Source organism: Stegostoma tigrinum, chromosome 23 (assembly GCF_030684315.1).
Source record: "Stegostoma tigrinum isolate sSteTig4 chromosome 23, sSteTig4.hap1, whole genome shotgun sequence".
Lineage (NCBI taxonomy): Eukaryota > Metazoa > Chordata > Chondrichthyes > Orectolobiformes > Stegostomatidae > Stegostoma > Stegostoma tigrinum.
The window spans coordinates 75,036-92,500 of NC_081376.1; the positions used below are offsets into that span (position 1 = coordinate 75,036).

Consider the following 17,465-nt stretch of genomic DNA (forward strand, 5'->3'; position numbering starts at 1 on the left):
ACTCAGCCACTGCATCCCATTTCACGCAGCCACTGCATCCCATTTCACTCAGCCACTGCATCCCATTTCACTCAGCCACTGCATCCCAGTTCACACATTCACTGCATCCCATTTCACACAGTCACTGCATCTCATTTCACTCATTCAATGCTTCACATTACACTGAGTCAGTGCGTCCCATTTCCCTCAGTCACTGCAGCCCACTTCACTCATTCACTGCGTCCCATTGCACTCAGTCACAGCATGCCATTTCCCACAGTCACCGCATCTCCTTTCCTCCGTTACTGCATCCCATTTCACTCAGTCACAGCATGCCATTTCCCACAGTCACCGCATCTCCTTTCCTCCGTTACTGCATCCCATTTCACGCAGCACATTTCACTCATTCACTGCATCCCATTGCACTCAGACACGGCATCCCATTTCGCACAGTCACTGCATCCCATTTCGCACAGTCACTGCAGCCCATTTCGCACAGTCACTGCAGCCCATTTCGCACTCACTGCAGCCCATTTCGCACAGTCACTGCAGCCGATTTCACTCAGTCACTGCATCCCATTTCACTCAGTCACTGCATCCCATTTCACTCAGTCACAGTATCCTGTTTCCACAGTCATTGCATCTCCTTTCCCTAAGTCAATGCATCCCATTTCCATCAGTCACTGCACCCATTTACATCAATCACTGCATCCCATTTGTCTCAGTCACTGCATCCCATTACCATCAGTCACTGCATCTCCTTTCCCTCAGTATCTGTATCCCATTACGCTCACTCACAGCATCCCATTTCCATCAGTCACTGCATCCCATTTCCCTCAGTCACTGCATCCCATTAGACATAGTCACAGCATCCCAGTTTACTCAGTCACTGCAACCCAGTTCAATCAGTCTCGGCATCCCATTCCCCTCAGTCACTGCATTCCATCACCCTCAGACACAGCATGCCATTTCCCACAGTCACTGCATCTCCTTTCCATCAGTCAGCGCATCCCATTTCCATCAGTCACTGCATCCCATTTCCATCAGTCACTGCATCCCATTTCACTCAGTCACAGTATCCTGTTTCCACAGTCACTGCATCTCCTTTCCCGAAGTCAATGCATCCCATTTCCATCAGTCACTGCACCCGTTTACATCAGTCACTGCATCCCATTTGTCTCAGTCACTGCATCCCATTCCCATCAGTCACTGCATCTCCTTTCCTTCAGTCACTGTATCCCATTACACTCAGTCACAGCAGCCCATTTCACTCACTCACAGCATCCCATTTCCATCAGTCACTGCATCCCATTTCACTCAGTCACTGCATCCCAACTGACTCAGTCACTGCATCACATTTCACTCACCCACTGCATCCCATTTCACGCAGCCACTGCATCCCATTTCACGCAGCCACTGCATCCCATTTCACGCAGCCACTGCATCCCATTTCACTCAGCCACTGCATCCCAGTTCACACATTCACTGCATCCCATTTCACACAGTCACTGCATCTCATTTCACTCATTCAATGCTTCACATTACACTAAGTCAGTGCGTCCCATTTCCCTCAGTCACTGCAGCCCATTTCACTCATTCACTGCGTCCCATTTCACTCAGTCACAGCATGCCATTTCCCACAGTCACCGCATCTCCTTTCCTCCGTTACTGCATCCCATTTCATTCAGTAACTGCAGCACATTTCACTCATTCACTGCATCCCATTGCACTCAGACACGGCATCCCATTTCGCACAGTCACTGCATCCCATTTCGCACAGTCACTGCAGCCCATTTCGCACAGTCACTGCAGCCCATTTCGCACAGTCACTGCAGCCCATTTCGCACAGTCACTGCAGCCCATTTCGCACAGTCACTGCAGCCCATTTCACTCAGTCACTGCAGCCCATTTCACTCAGTCACTGCATCCCATTTCACTCAGTCACAGTATCCTGTTTCCACAGTCAGTGCATCTCCTTTCCCTAAGTCAATGCATCCCATTTCCATCAGTCACTGCACCTCTTTACATCAATCACTGCATCCCATTTGTCTCAGTCACTGCTTCCCATTACCATCAGTCACTGCATCTCCTTTCCCTCAGTCACTGCATCCCATTACGCTCACTCACAGCATCCCATTTCCATCAGTCACTGCATCCCATTTCACTCAGTCACTGCATCCCAACTGACTCAGTCACTGCATCACACTTCACTCAGCCACTGCATCCCATTTCACGCAGCCACTGCATCCCATTTCACTCAGCCACTGCATCCCATTTCACTCAGCCACTGCATCCCATTTCACTCAGCCACTGCATCACATTTCACTCAGCCACTGCATCACATTTCACTCAGTCACTGCATCCCGTTTCACTGAGTCACTGCATCCCATTACCGTCAGTCACTGCATCCCATTTGCATAAGTCACTGCATCCCATTTCCCACAGACACTGCATCCAATTTCACTGAGTCACTGCATCCCGTTTCACGGAGTCACTGAATCGCATTTGTTGTTCTCACTTGAATGCAATGGTCATGAATCTCCTCCAATGGCTGGTCATGTATTTCCAATGCAAAATTTTACCAAGTTTTCATTTTCAATTTTGATTACACGTGTTTCCTCTATTCTATAAGATGCTGCAATAAACTCAAATTTGACAAATCATAATTCAACCACCATTACCTACAGAGTTAATTTCATCAAACAGATCCAATTAGAATTGTCACATTCCCAAATCCTGATTCAACTTTTTCTAATTATGGGCCACGTGGTTCAGAAAAAAGACACTTAGAGTCAGAGAGATGTACAGTCGGGAAACAGATCCTTTGGCCCAATTTGTCTATGTTGACCAGATATCCTAAATTAATTTAGTCCCATTTGCCAGCATGTGGCCCATATTCCTCTCAACCCGTCTTATTCATATACCCATCCACATGCCTTTTAAACGTACAAGCCTCCACCACTTCCTCTGGCAGCTCATTCCATACATGCACCACTATGAAAAAAATCCGGTCCATTTTAAATCTTCCCTCTCTCATTTTTAACCTATTCCCTCCAGTTTTGGATTCCAGCTATCCGGGGAAAAGATCTTGGCTGTTCGCTCTATCCATGTCCCTCGTAATTGTATAAACTTCTATATGGTCAGCCCTGAACTCCAAAGTTCCAAGAAATAGCTGCTTGTTCAAGCCCACTGTATACCTCCAACCTCCGATGCTGGTAACATCCTTGTAGATCTTCTCTGAACCCTTTCAAGTTTACAACATACAACAATACAGCGCACAACAGGACCTTCGGCCCTCAATGTTGCGCCGACATCCTTCCTCTCGCAAGGAGACCAAAATCGATTGCAGTATTCCAAAAGCAGCTGAACCAACGTCCCACATGGCTGCTAAGTGATCTCCCAACTCCAATACTCAATGCACTGACCGATAAAGGCAAGCACACCAAATGACTCCTTCATATCCTTTCTACCGGTGGCTGTACTTTGATGGAACTACGAAACTGCACTCCAGCGTCTCTTTATTAAGCAACACTCCCCACAACCTTCAGTGTATACGTGCTGCCCTGATTTGCCTTTCCAAAATGGAGCACCTCACATTTGTCTAACCTCAACACCACCTGCCATTCCTCAGTTTATTGGCCCTTGTCAATGTCCCATTGTATTCTGAGGTGACCTTCTTGGCTGGCTACTACACCTTCAATCATTGGGAAACTTACTAACCACACCTTCTATTTTCATTTTCAAATCATTGCATCACTTCAACTCCCCCTCCCACTCCCTGAACGACATCCTGGGCCTCTTCCAGTGTCACAACCAAACCACCCAGAAACTGGAGGAGCAGCACCTCATATTCCGCCTTGGAAGCTTCCAACTCAATATGGACTTGACCACCCTCAAAATCTCCCAAGCCGCCAGCCTCATCCCAAGACCAGTTCCTCCCCTCATCCCCGCCTCCATGACCTGTCCACCTTCTCTCCCACCTATCCACTCCTCCCACCGCACTGACCAACTCCCACCACTGCTTGGAATTATTCTTCTTTTCACACTTCATCAGCTCGACGTTATTTCTAAAATCTATTTTCCAATTGTTGGAAAAAGTGAGATAAAGAGAAGTAAAAGAAGTTACATTCTTACCACTCGTGAAATCTCTGAATATTGTTCTGTTGAAAGGCCGCCAAGGAACGATGCAATTCTTTTGTCACAAACGCTGTGAGGGAGACATGTTTCTCGGTTCCACTAACTCCACCCTAAGGAAGACAAATCCACGTAACATATCTAGTGACTCAAAGCATACTCTATTGTTGCCCAAGGTGGAGAGCTGGATGAACACAGCAGGCCAAGCAGCATCAGAGACGCAAGAAAGCTGATGTTTCGGGACGAGACCCTACTTCAGAAAATTGGCGCTGGAGAATCTGAGATAACAAGGTGTAGAGCCGGATGATACTGCTTGACCTGCTGTGTTCATTCAGCTTTACACCTTCTTATCTCAGATTCTCCAGCATCTGCAGTTCCTACTGCCTCTATTGTTGCCCTTTCACTTTACTGAACTAATATGAGCCAGTAGTTTTGTTTAGGCTCACGTAATCTTACGGTTATTGGCCTGTACAAAATCCTGAATTAATTTTGATCCACTGACGGGAGGAGAGATGAATTTTATTGAAATTTTTGTTTTCTACCAATTTGCAGAGGGCATCGTGGGCGATTGAAGGACAGTGTTATTATCCTCCAGGTCTGTGGACTGCATCATTACCAACTTGCCCATTTGCATATACATACAATATTCATTATGTACCAATGAAACATAATAAACCAATACTGTGGACTAAAAACAACCCTCACATATCAATGGAAATTTCAATATTTATCATAGAGTTTGAAGGATTGAATTCAATGATATAAAGCAAAAACCAGTAAAGATGAGTGCAGTTGGTCAGCACTTTTGCCACTAAGTGGAGGTTGGCAGATTGAGGCCACCCAGGAACAAGCAAGCTCTGTCCAACTCCAAGGGCAGCACGGTGGCTCAGTGGTTAGCACTGCTGACTCACAGCGCCAGGGACCCAGGTTCGATCCCACCGTTGGACGATTTTCTGTGCGGAGTTTGTACATTCTGCCCTTGCCTGCATGGGTTCCTGCTGGGTGCTCTGGTTTCCTCCCACAGTCCAAAGATGTGCGGGCTAGGTGTATGGGCCATGCCAAACTTGCCCATTGTGTTTAGGGATGTGTAGATTAGGCGTGTTAGTCATGGGAAATGTAGGGTTACAGAGGAAAGGGTCGGGGGATGAGTCAGGGTGAGATGCTCTTTGGAGGGTGGCTGTGGACTTCTTGGGTCAAAAGGGGCTTGTTTCCACACTGTAGGGATTTTATGATGTGGAAGTATCTTTTGAAGTGGACATTCATGGGTATGCTGCAACAGAGACCTTGAAATACTGCACAACAAATATTTGGAACTAGACTGTCAATTCAGACATAGCATCAAAAAGGTCATGGATGTTGTCACTGATATAAAGCAGGATTGATGAAAATCCAGCAGGAAATGGTGTCAAAAGGCACTGTATCTTTTATTCATCTCCAGTTACTTTGTCCAAGGCACTGGATGCTGGCAGGATTGAAACATTTAAGAAATGCTTCACAAATCACATATAAGGACCTGCACATCTTTGAACAATGGGAGGAAACTGGAGCACCTGCACGTGAGTTTGCTCGCTGAGCTGGAAGGTTAGTTTTCAGACGTTTCGTCACCATTCTCGGTAACATCATCAGTGAGCCTCCGACGAAGCCTGGAGCACCTGGCAGAAGCCCCTCGCAGACGCGGGGAGGATGTGTCAATTCCACACGGTTAGTGACCCAAGACTGGAATCTCTATTGGCTCCCCAGTGCATGAGCAGCTCTAACCACTGAGCAACTACCTTGCCCAGAAGGGGTTTTATAAGCGCATACATTATTTCCATTAAGACAGATCCAATCCTCTATGTCCAATCAAAATAACATATTGTAGATATCATGACAACAATCATAAATGATTTTGAATAAGTAAATCAAAACAATTGAAATTGTTTCCAAGCCTAAATACGAGATATGGTGCAGTTAAGATGAATAGCGCAACAACAAAAAGGCCATATTTTATGTGACCATCGGTAACACTTGAAAACTTGCAACAATATAGTCACCAGTAGAGATCTGAAGTGGCTTGATGATGCACTCCTTCATACACTGGAATGAAACTCCAAAGATCACAAATTCTCCTTCAATACCGTGTTATAACAGTGACTGCATCAACCTGTGTTTATGGGCCTGACTGGAAACCCACACAACATGCATAAACAAAAACATAATCTAAGGTGGTTGGAGAAAAAATTGTATGTATGCAACGTCTTTGAAAAGCAATTATTTGTAGCGGCTGCAAGCCCATAAGAAATCTCGTTTCGCAGATTATATTCATTTGCACTGCAGGTCATGCCAGTCAGAATCAGTTTTCGTTTCATGACAGATAACTAAAATGTCCATTACAATGAACTTTGGTTGATCAGAAGATTTTAAGTAAGGACTATGTCTTGTGTGAGCTGACGGCATTAGGGGATGGAGAAGGTACACGCACTGCTGGCATCTTGACACCATTGAATGAGCAAGCGTGGACGCAAAGGTTGTAACAGCTAACAATTGTACAGGCAATATCTTTTGAGCTCCTTCCGAGCAGGCCTGTAATACTCTCAAGCTGTGCCAGACCCTCACTTCCTCCACCTTACGTACGCTGCCTTTTCTTTTTGACAAGAAGCACCTATGTACCCGTCATCCAAGGCTCCTAAATCTTACCCCTTCTTACCTGTCTCAGAGGAACAAATTTATACATCACTCGCAACAACTGCTCCTTGAACAGCCTCCACATGTCTGCTGTGCCCTTTCTGTGGAACAATTGCTCCCAATGTGTACTGCCCAACTCCTGTCTGATAGCATCATAGTTTCCTTGACCCCAGTTAAATATCTTCCCCTGGTAACTGCTCCTTTCCCTTTCCATGGCTATGGTAAATGTGAGGCTCTTGCGGTCACTGTCGCCAAAGTTCTCTCCCACTTCGAGATCTGACACCTGTCCTGGCTCATTGCCGAGCACCAAATCCAAAATGGCCTCCCACCCTCGTCGGCCTGTCCACATACTGAGTCAGGAAACCCTCCTGAACACACCTGACAAAAACGGCTCCATCCAAACCATCTGCACTAAGGAGGTTTCAATCTATATTGGGAAAGTTGAAGTCACCCATAACAACAACCCTGCTACGTTTGCACTTTTCAACAATCTGCCGGCCAATGAGGCCGATCTCCCTACTGCTATTTGGGGTCTGTAGAAAAGCCCCAGTGAAGTGACTGCTGCCTTGCTGTTCCGAACTTCCACCCATACTGACTCAGTCGACAAACCTTCCTTGTCAACCTCAGCCCGTACCACCTCAGGAGACGAGTCCTCAGAGGTTCTTTCAGCCGCCGTTATACTGTCCTTGACCAACAAAGCCACACCTCCCCCTCTCTTACCACCTTCCCAGGCCTTAATGAAAGATCTAAACCCGAGAACCTGCAACATCCATTCCTGACCTTGCTCTATCCATGCCTCCGAAATGGCCACAACATCGAAGTCCCAGGTACCTAGCCAAGCTGCAAGCTCACCTACCTTATTCCGGATACTCCCGGCATTAAAGTCGTCACACTTCAATACAGCTTGCTGTCTGCCAGCACACTCCTGTGACAGTGAGGTCCTGACCATGTCCTCCCTACGCTCATCCTCCTGTGTACTAGGACTACACCTCAGTTTCCCATCCCCCTTCTGAGCTTGTTTAAATCCACCCGAATGGCACGAGCCAATTTCACACCCAGGATATTCGTGCCCCTCTGGTTCAAGTGGAGACCGTCCTGTTTGTAGCGGTCCTACCTTCCCCAGAATGAGCCCCAAATGTCCATGTACCTGAAGCCCTCCCACCTGCAGCATCCCTGCAGCCACGTCTTCAGCTGAAATCTCTCCCTGTTCTTTGACTCGTTATCACGTGGTACAGGTGACAAACAGAGATGACCACGCTCTTTGTTCTAGCTCTCAGCTTCCACCCTGGCTCCCTTAAATCCTGCCTGACATCCCTATCCCTCTTTCTACCTACGTCGCTGGTGCCTACGTGGACCACGACTTGGGGCTGGTCAACCTCTTCCCTCAGGACCCTAAACACACTATCCGAGACATCACGGACCCTGGCACCTGGTAGGCAACACGCCAATCGTGAGTCTCTTTCGTTCCCAGAAAATCTTCTATCAGTCCCTCTAACTATTGAGTCCCCAATGACTATCACTCTCTTCCTATCCCCGCTTCCCTTCTGTGCAAGAGGGACAGACTCTGTGCCAGAGACCTGCACCTTCACCCTCTCGGTCCCTGATTCTGGCTTCAATTTACCCTGTCTCAAAAAAAATGCTTACGAACTATCAGGCAAATAAGTAAGCAAATGGCACCTCTTACACTCTGGAGTGACTTACCGCATTGCCACCAAGTTCCCCAAAATATATATTCACTTGGTGCATTTCACTCGAGATGTCATCTCTCCTTCCAGAACGTGCAAAGCATACTGATCCCTAGCAATACACTACCTTCAAAACCTCAGCTCTCAGCTTATTACTTTTGAGTACATTCTCAAATGCTTTCTCCAAGTCCAAACACAACACATTTACTGGCTTTCCTCTATTAATTCTCCTTCCAAAACTTCCTCCAAAAACCCAAACAAATTAGCCAGGCATAATTTCTCTTTCAGCAGGCTATGGTGATTCTGTTTGATTAGATTATGATTTTCCAAATGTCCTGCTACTATTTTCTTCACAGTTGATTGCCACATATTTCCAACAATAGATGTTAGACTGGTTCGGTTGTAGTTATCTTCTTTTTGCCCCTCTCCTTTTTAAACAGGAATGTCACATCGGCATTTTTCCAGCCCTCAGATGCTTCTCTCGAATCTAAACCTTTTTGGGAAATTACAATCAATGCATACACCGACTCTGAAGCTCATTGTTGAGAATCTTAGAAAGTAAACCATCACGGCAAAGAGTCTAATCTGTTTTCACTCCATTAGATTGTCTACTGCTACTTCTCTCATGGTAGTGATGGTGTGGTAGTGATGTGTTTAATTCCTCCCTGTGTTCTGTACTAATAAGGGGATCCTTGAAGTAACTTCCACTGTCAAGGCTAGACTTTTCTCATGATCATTGTTTCTTGATTTCAAAATTAACCTGGCCATCTCAGCCGAACATATAATTAATGGCATTACCTCTAAAACCTTCTCTGCTAAAGTGTTCAATAAATTGCTACAACCTCAAAGAAGTAATTCTTCCCCTAAATTAATAGGCAACCAATTTGAAAATGTGGCCTCTGGTCGTAAAATCTTTCACAAATGAGAGTAATCTCTACGGATATACACCATCAAGCCTCTTAAGAATCTGAAATGTTGAAAAAATAAGTTTTTTTTCAATCTTATAAACTCCAATTAACGTAGTCCCAGCCCGCCCAACATTCCTAAGCATGGCGATTCCCTCCGCCATTTCCGAAATCAACCCAGTCAACATTAGGTGTACGGCCTCCGCAGCATTCACTCTGTGGCCGTGCACGACTTATAAGTTACCATCCTGCTGCTACGACTCTACTTCTATTTGTGATGCAGTCCTCTGTCCATCCTAACATACTACCCTTGAACACATGGGCTCTTTTCTTTTGAGACACCTTACGAGCTGTACCTTATCAAATGCTTTGTTGAAATCTCAATGTACGACATCAACTGGTGGTCCTTCATCAGTAATGTTTGTTTCCTTCTCAAAGCACTGTAGCAAGTTTGTCAAGTATTATTTCCCCTTTATAAAAGGATGTGAACTCTGTAGGATGTTATAGCACACTAAGTACCCTGTTATTTCATCTTTCATTGCCGGCACAAACATCTACCCAGGTTGACCTAAATTGGCAATACTGGCTTGCTATTTTATCGAAGTATTTTTCTAATAATGGTGTTATGTTCACAATCTTTTAATCCTCTGAGAATTTTCCACAATCTAAGGATTTTTGCAACATTATCATCAGTGCCTCCACTGTATCTGTAGCTGCATTGTTCAACATGACAGGATACAACTCATCATACCCCTTGGATATTTTCTCTACTGATTGGAGTCATGTTTGGAATTCTGTGCAGTGACATTCACTTTTAACAGTTTGCTAAATACTACCAGGAACAGAAATTGTCGTCCTGCTGCAACTAAACTAAAGCTTTCAGCACAGAAGAAAGTGTTTCAATTCATTATGAACCTAATAACTCCTGAAAAGGGCAATACAATTTGCCTCAGTCCATAATGTTCTTTCTCCAACATGCTGTGATGCATTATCTGTATCTCTTCAAATTTACCACAGAATCTGTTTCAATCACCCTTTCAGCAACACGCATGACAGCAATTCGGCATTTTTAGTCCCCCTGTAGCCTCCGTTGCACATGTGCATTCTTGGATGATTAGTTATTTGTGTGCCTGCTTTATTGTTCAAATGGATAAAGGTAAATTTCTGTTCTTTGGTCATCAGAACTATTGCCTCCTCACTCTCATCTTCCTTGTTTTATCCCTCTGCTGGAATATTTAATTTGTCGACATATCTGAAATATGTTGTTGAATGGATTGGGTTTTGTGCCATTTCATTCCCCAAAGACCATCTACCGATACTGTTGCTTGTTCTCACAGATATTATCTTGCAGAGTGGAAAATGCAGTTTGAAAGCAATGGAACAGTATTGATGAAGAAGTTGATGCATAAATTGCTGTGATCTTCTAAACTACAAACTACAAACATTCTCCCTGCATGCTGACCCAAGTCTGCAAGACTAGGTCATGATCCAGTCTCCTTTTATCGTATCTTTTTGATTTTACATGCCATGGGATCATCATTGCAGTGTAACAGAAATGTTGATCATGGAAATTTATCATTATTTTAATAAATAATGGCAAAATTTCAACATCTTGCAAGTGTATGAAGGCTCAATCTCGTGACACCTTGCCTGCTGCACAAAAACATTCTTACACTGCTTTCAATGTTAGGGCTCAAACAAAACACAATCATTACACAAATGCATCAACACACTACTTTCAATAGGATCTGGCGCAGGCTTGGAGGGCCCAAGGGCCTGTTCCTGTGCTGTAATTTTCTTTGTTCTTTGACCAGATAAAAAGGAAAACAGAGGTGTATAACAGTCATCAAGGGAACAAGAGTCCCTGTAGATGCACTAACGTCAACCAGGCCAACATCCCCAGCACTGAGGCCCTGACCATCCTCGATCAGCTACAATGGGCTGGACACTTCATCTGTATGACTGACACGAGACTCTCCGCATGTTCTCATCCCAGCTTCAAAAGAGCAGGCGAGACCCAGATGTGCAGAGGAAGCACTCGGTGATAAGCTCAAGGCCTCAATGGTGAAGTGCAACATTCCTGCAGACACCTAGGAATCGCCGGCCTAAGACGGTCCAAAGCCTGAAGAGCACCTGGGAAGGCATCAAACACCTCGAGGCTTGCCTTTGGAAGCAGCGGAAGCCATGCAGCCACACCAACACCTCCCTCACCCCTTCCCACGACTGCCTTCTGCCCCGAGTGCAACAGAGCCGACGGGAGCTGCATCGGTGTGTACAGCCGGCGATCAATTCAGCCTGAGAGTGGGAGACTGTCATCCACATCTGCGAGAAACCACCATGACGATGATGTACAGTGTGCAGGGGCATCTCGTCATAGCAACTCAGAGAACCAATACAGGGCAACAGAACGCTGGTGACCAAGATTAGGATCAGGGAGAAGCTCAAAATCTTCTACAAGTGTCTCAGAGCGAAAGAGAAAATCCAGGGAAAACCAGGCCTCATTAGGGATGAAGAGGCAAATGAACGCTTTGAACTGGAGAGCAATTGTCAGGTGTTAAACGAGAATTTCACATCAGCTTTTACATGTGAGAAGGAGCCCACAATTCTTGGACAGAATTAACAGAGGCTGGGGAGATGTTAGGTGTTTTGGTGAATTTAAAATTGGACAAATCCCAGGTTTGGATGAGGTGTATGCCAAGATGCCCAGGGAAATGAGAGAAAAAATTCCACTCGCCCTCATACAGAGCTTTCAAAAGTACCAAAGGACTGGAGAACAGGTAACATATTTCCACTTATCAAAATGCATGACAAACATAAAGCAGAGTATTACAGACCGGTGAGTATCACATCAGCAGGTAGGAAAATATTGGAGAAAATTCTGAACAGCAGACTTAATTTCCATTTCAAGAAGTGGGGTCTGATCAGCGACCGTCAGCATAACTTTGTCAGAGGGAGGTCACGCCTCACAAACTTAGATGATTCTTTCAAAGAGGTGACAGAGTGTGCAGATGGGAGTTGATGTCGTGAAAACAGATTTCAGCAAAGACTTGGACAGGGTCCCGAATGGGAGCGTAGCAAAGAAGGTAAAGCTCGTGGGGTCCAGGAAAATACAGCAAGTTGAATCCAAAGTTATACATTGGTCAAATGGGCAGGTCAACGGAAGATGGAATGTTAACCCTGATCAGTCGGGTAATGCAATTTGTACGAACTAACAAGGCAACGAATCATTCAAAGAAATGCCAGGGCACTAGGAAGGTCAGAGGAATGGTGTGACCTTGGGGTGCTTGTCCACAGATTCCTGAACATGGAATGGCAGCTTAAAAGGACAGTTCAGAAAGCATATGGCTCAAGAGCTGTACAGGACTTTGGTTAGGCCCCAGCTGAAGTGCTCAGTGCAGTTCTGGTCTCTCCATTATAGAAAGGAGGTGTTTGCATTTGAGCATGTGTGGAGGATATTCATCAGCATGTTCTGAGGGGGTGAAGCATTTTAACTCGATGGAGAGTCTGGATAAGTTTGCGTTAGCAATAACTGCTAATGCTGGAGTCTGAGATCACACAGTGTGGAGCTGGAGGAACACTGCAGGCCAGGCAGCATCACTGTTGCTGATCTCTGATTAAGGGTCTAGGCCTGAAACATCAGCTTTTGTGCTCCCGAAATGCTGCTTGGCCTGCTGTGTTCAGCCAGCTCCACACTTTGTTCTCTTGGATTCTCCAGCATCTCTAGTTCCCATTGTCTCTAGCATCACTGTTTTATCTGAATAAGGTTGGGTTGTTTTCTTTTGAGTAGAGAAGGTTGAAGGAGGTCCTGAAAAAATTGTTTGGATTAATATGGGTACAGGCGAGGTGAAAAGAAGGTCCATAATGGGGTCGGTGGTGGGGGGCGGTGGTGGTAGAGGAAGAGATACATACATTTAAGCTAAAAGCTCAGAAGGAATTTCAGGAAAGAAAAGACACCCAGAAGGTGCTGGGGGTTTGGAATTCATTGTCTGGAACTTTAGTTAAGGTGGATAATCTTTTCACATCAAAGAAGAAGGGTTGGTACAGCACATAAAATGAAATAACATTCAAGGCAATGGGCCTATTGCTAGAACATGAGCCGAATGTCAACTTAGTGTGGCTTCAGTGGTTACAGACACAATGGAATGAAGTGCTTGTTCAATTCTGTAGAATTCTCTGATTCTATGATTCTGGAGCAGGGGACAGTGAGTGGACAGCACAGGACAGTTCACCTATCTTCTCCTTTATCCATCTGCTATCTGCCTCCCCACTTCTCCCTAATTTTTTCAGAATCCCCTTCTCCTTCCCAGGTTTTGAAGAAGGGTCTCGACCCGAAATGTCAGCTTTCTTGTTTCTCTGATGCTGCTCGGCCCGCTGCGTTCATCCAGTTCTACACCTTGTTCTCTCAGATTCTCCTACTATCTCTTGAGGAAACTTACTTGTTTTTGCACCCAACCTGTGGTGAGAATGTGGAACGCACCGACTGTGTGGGTGGTAGAGGCAGAAACCATGATAACATTTAACAAGTCTTTGATTGGGCATTTGCGATGCCAAGGCATACAAGGCTCTGGGTCGAGTGCTGGGAAATGTGATGAGAATAGTTTGGGACTTGCATCTTGTGAGGGCACATACAATTTGCTGAAGGGTCTGTTCCATTGCCATAACAATCTATTATGCTGTCCCTCAATGATCCTATGACAAGTAAGTGAAGGTTTACAGAAACAGATAGTCTTCAAGGACAATGCCAAGAGGAAAAGTGATGCACAGGCAAAGTGCATGTAAGAATTTAACCAAGGATTAGAACATAGAACATAGAACATAGAACATAGAACATAGAACAGTACAGCACAGAACAGGCCCTTCAGCCCACAATGTTGTGCCGACCATTGATCTTCATGTATGCACCCTCAAATTTCTGTGACCATATACATGTCCAGCAGTCTCTTAAATGAGCCCAATGACCTTGCTTCCACAACTGCTGCTGGCAACGCATTCCATGCTCTCACAACTCTCTGCGTAAAGAACCTGCCTCTGACATCCCCTCTATACTTTCCACCAACCAGCTTAAAACTATAACCCCTCGTGCTAGCCATTTCTGCCCTGGGAAATAGTCTCTGGCTATCAACTCTATCTATGCCTCTCATTATCTTGTATACCTCAATTAGGTCCCCTCTCCTCCTCCTTTTCTCCAATGAAAAGAGACCGAGCTCAGTCAACCTCTCTTCATAAGATAAGCCCTCCAGTCCAGGCAGCATCCTGGTAAACCTCCTCTGAACCCTCTCCAAAGCATCCACATCTTTCCTATAATAGGGCGCCCAGAACTGGACGCAGTATTCCAAGTGCGGTCTAACCAAAGTTTTATAGAGCTGCAACAAGATCTCACGACTCTTAAACTCAATCCCCCTGTTAATGAAAGCCAAAACACCATATGCTTTCTTAACAACCCTGTCCACTTGGGTGGCCATTTTAAGGGATCTATGTATCTGCACACCAAGATCCCTCTGTTCCTCCACGCTGCCAAGAATCCTATCCTTAACACCACTGAAGAACTGGAATTTGTGCCAATGCACCAAAACTGCAGATGAAAATGCAGTGTCCAGTTTGATTGCAAACAGCAATCACCACCAGTTAGTAACATGATCAATGGAAATATCTGAATGCCTGTTGTTGTGATCTCAAGCATTTTCCTGCGTCGAGTGAATTCCACCACCATAGTTCTGTTGCATCGTTAGCCGCCTCGCAATCGGTGTTGCATCGTCAATATCATTCCTTGACAATGCTTGAAGCAAGGCATAAGCAGTGGTTTCCACAGTCATCGCAAAAGTCTGTGCTGCTTCAATTGGATACGGCTTCTCGTCCTCCAACAATGGAGGCTTTCCAGTTACCAACATCAGAATCTGTCATTTGACAAAGGGATTAGCTGAGAATAAACTTTACATCATATAGATTTTTGTTTGCATTTCACCAACACAACAATGGTTTTGCTGGTCAAGATCCAGCATTATCTCACCACTGATGTCTACAACATTCTCCATACTTCCTGCTCAGTGATGGGTCCTTTTGTTTGGGAAAATTAGGCACCTTCGAATGCAAATGAATCAGGGTGAGCTTTAGTTTCTCATCAGGCTACATGGCAGTTATTACAAGATGTTATGAACAAAAGGTGTAGGAGCAGATGAAACCATTCATAGCATCAGTCTGGATGATCTTCTTGCCCTCATCCTGAGGAGGCATCACAGATCTTAACTTACACGCAATTCAAGTTATTTCACGCAATGACATGACTGAATGTTCTGGATACTGCAAATGCCATGGCACCTGGCAGCATCCCACAAACTGTATTGGAACAATGTGCCCCAAGGTAACCACACCAACAGTAAATGTTTTCCAGTACATTTTTAAACACTTGCGACACTCACATTTCAGAGAAAGATGACCTAGCACGTAATAGTCAGACAAATTGTCCTGACCAATTATGACCTCAATGTATTCTCAATCATCAGCAAAGTAATGCAGCATGTGGATGACAGTGCTGTCAAACAGTTGCACACTAATGCTCAGTTTACTTTTCATCATGCCCACACTTCTTGTAACCTCATTCAGGATTTACCACAAATATGATCAGAGATCCTGAGCTTGAAAAGGAAGGAAAGTGCAATCTGTCATTTCCACCCTGGCAACTTCTGATTGAATGTGGTGTGAAGCAGAGGAATAGAAAATTGAGTCAGTGGCATTCACTGGATACCTGCACTGGTTGAAGTCATGTCTTCACTTGAACCAAAGTGGAGACATGAAAGTTCATTGAATATTGTCCAGGTGTCCAGCAGAATTCATGACTTTTCCAACAGTGAAGTCAATGATGAGAAAATACAGTGAGACTTGGACAACGATCAGACTTGGACTGACAAAGGATAAGTAACATTTGCACCATACAAGTGCTAAACAGCAATCAGCTCCAACAAGAGAGAATATGACCATATCACAAAATTCCATGTCCTCACCCTAACATCATCCTTACATTTATTTTTAAATGTACAAGTGCCATCCAAGCCATGCAAGGCTATGGCCCAGGTGTTGGAAATGAGGTTAGAAAAATTCAGTGCTTGTCGTTGACTGTCACAGAATCTGTGACCTTTAGAATTTTATACTCCTGTATTGTAGACCACTGAGGTGCTTGCTCTCCACTTAATCAAGGTTAACACTTATCTAAACCTAAACTGGGTCAGTTATATAATCAGCAGTAGCCACGTCCGTGGTACAACCCGCCCTGCTGTGGGACAGGGTCAGGCAAATCCAAGTGAGTGATCGTGGTTGGAGACTCATTCGTTGGGGGCATAGTTTCTGTAGCCACATTTGAGACACCTGCTTCCCTGGTACCAAGGTCAACGACATCTCTGAGTGGTTGCAACAAATTCTTAACAGGGAGGGTGAGCAGCCAAAGGCCATTGTGCACATTGGTACCAATGATGTAGGTAGAAACAGAGATGAGATCCTGCAGACTGTGTACAAGGAGTAAGCAAAGAGGCTGAAAAGCAGGACCAAGAGGGCCCATTTTTCCATCCCCTCCCCTGTCTGCTTTCCGGAGAGACCACTCTCTCCGTGACTCCCTTGTTCGCTCCACACTGCCCTCCAACCCCACCACACCCGGCACCTTCCCCTGCAACCGCAGGAAATGCTACACTTGTCCCCACACCTCCTCCCTCACCCCCAGCCCAGGCCCCAAGATGACATTCCACATTAAGCAGAGGTTCACCTGCACATCTGCCAATGTGGTATACTGCATCCACTGTACCCGGTGCGGCTTCCTCTACATTGGGGAAACCAAGCGGAGGCTTGGGGACCGCTTTGCAGAACACCTCCGCTCAGTTCGCAACAAACAACTGCACCTCCCAGTCGCAAACCATTTCCACTCCCCCTCCCATTCTCTAGATGACATGTCCATCATGGGCCTCCTGCACTGCCACAATGATGCCACCCGAAGGTTGCAGGAACAGCAACTCATATTCCGCCTGGGAACCCTGCAGCCATATGGTATCAATGTGGACTTCACCAGTTTCAAAATCTCCCCTTCCCCTACTGCATCCCTAAACCAGCCCAGTTC

General features: G+C 45.4%; 1 long non-coding RNA gene across 1 annotated transcript in view; it reads right to left on the minus strand.

Moving 5' to 3' along the window:
* Window positions 1-4,111: 4,111 nt before the first annotated feature.
* Window positions 4,112-17,465, minus strand: part of LOC132210891 (uncharacterized) — a 90,294-nt gene continuing 76,940 nt past the window's right edge. Inside the window, exon 5 of the long non-coding RNA XR_009447098.1 lies at window positions 4,112-4,226. This is a non-coding gene — a long non-coding RNA (uncharacterized LOC132210891). The remainder of the gene's footprint in view (window positions 4,227-17,465) is intronic.